Source organism: Pteropus vampyrus, unplaced genomic scaffold, assembly GCF_000151845.1.
Source record: "Pteropus vampyrus isolate Shadow unplaced genomic scaffold, Pvam_2.0 Scaffold146, whole genome shotgun sequence".
Taxonomy (NCBI): domain Eukaryota; kingdom Metazoa; phylum Chordata; class Mammalia; order Chiroptera; family Pteropodidae; genus Pteropus; species Pteropus vampyrus.
Genome location: NW_011888927.1, coordinates 2,274,433 through 2,275,677, shown reverse-complemented (window position 1 = coordinate 2,275,677; position 1,245 = coordinate 2,274,433). Strand labels below are relative to the sequence as shown.

Genomic DNA, 1,245 nt, shown 5'->3' with positions numbered 1-1,245 from the left:
TCAATGGACACCTTCCATATCTTGGCTATTGTAAATAATGCTGCAATGAACATAAGGGTGTGTGTATGTGCATGTGTGTGTGTGTGTGTGTGTGTGTGTGTGTGTGTGTATACACATATATATATTCAAATTAGTGTTTTTCTTTTCTTCAGATAAATACCTAGAAATGGTATTGCTGGGTCCTATGGCACCACTATTTTTAATTTTTTGAGGACTCTCCATACTGTTTTCCATAGCAGCTCCAGCGATTTACAATCCTACTAACAATGTACAAGGGTTCCCTTATCTCCACATCCTTGCCACTAGTTATTTGTTAATTTTCTGAACCAAAACAATAATTTTGAAAAAAATTAAATAGACCAAGCTTGGTACCATATTCATTTATTCAGTTGTTGAAAATCTGTGGAACCACCACCATGTCCTTCCTTCCTACATGTACTGTAGGAAGAACAAAAAAGAAACATAAGAGGTGATTCCTGCTTTCAAGAAATAAAAGATTTCACTAAAAAGACTAATTAATTTTTTAAAAACTATATACAAAGGTTTTAGTTCCTTGAGAACTGGAATTATATATTTTATTTTATTATTTTTTTCTTTTAGGCAAGGCAACCCTTGGTTGGCCTCACAGATTGCAAGGACCTTGTCAGCTTACAATCCCTTGTTTTTTATTTTTCACGCCTACAACACCTGATCTTCTTAGGTGGTCTCCCATCCAAGTACTAACCAGGCCCAACCCTGCTTAGCTTCCGAAATCAGACGGGATCGGGCTTGTTCAGGGTAGCATGGCCATAGACTGGAATTATATTTTTTAACCATTACATTCTCCTTAACATCTAGCTGCAATGGCCTAGTAGACTGTCAATACATATTGAATTAATATAAATAAACTCAAATAGGCTTTTAAATATGCTGGAAGCTAAGCAGCATCAGGCCTGGTTAGTACTTAGATGGGAGATTACCCAGGAAGACCAGTTGCTGTAGGCGTTTAAAAAATTAATTAATTAATTAATTAATTAATATAGCAGATGCCAATTATTTTCCATATTTTTCTGTATCTTATAAAAGAAAATGAGATGTAATAACACACATGGCATTAGGAACACCTTATTCCCTTTTTTAATAAAGTGTAATTTTTAAGCAATAAATGCTATTCTTCTTATATGGCTGCTTTTGAGAGTGGATATGACACAACCGGAAAGGCAAGTTAACTGATGCAGGTTGCTGGAGTGCTCAGAATTTCACAAT

At 35.0% G+C, this 1,245-nt stretch overlaps 1 pseudogene; it reads right to left on the bottom strand.

The window, feature by feature from the left end:
- Positions 1 to 675: 675 nt before the first annotated feature.
- On the bottom strand, positions 676 to 794 carry LOC111745102 (annotated as a pseudogene).
- Between the last annotated feature and the right edge of the window lie 451 nt (positions 795 to 1,245).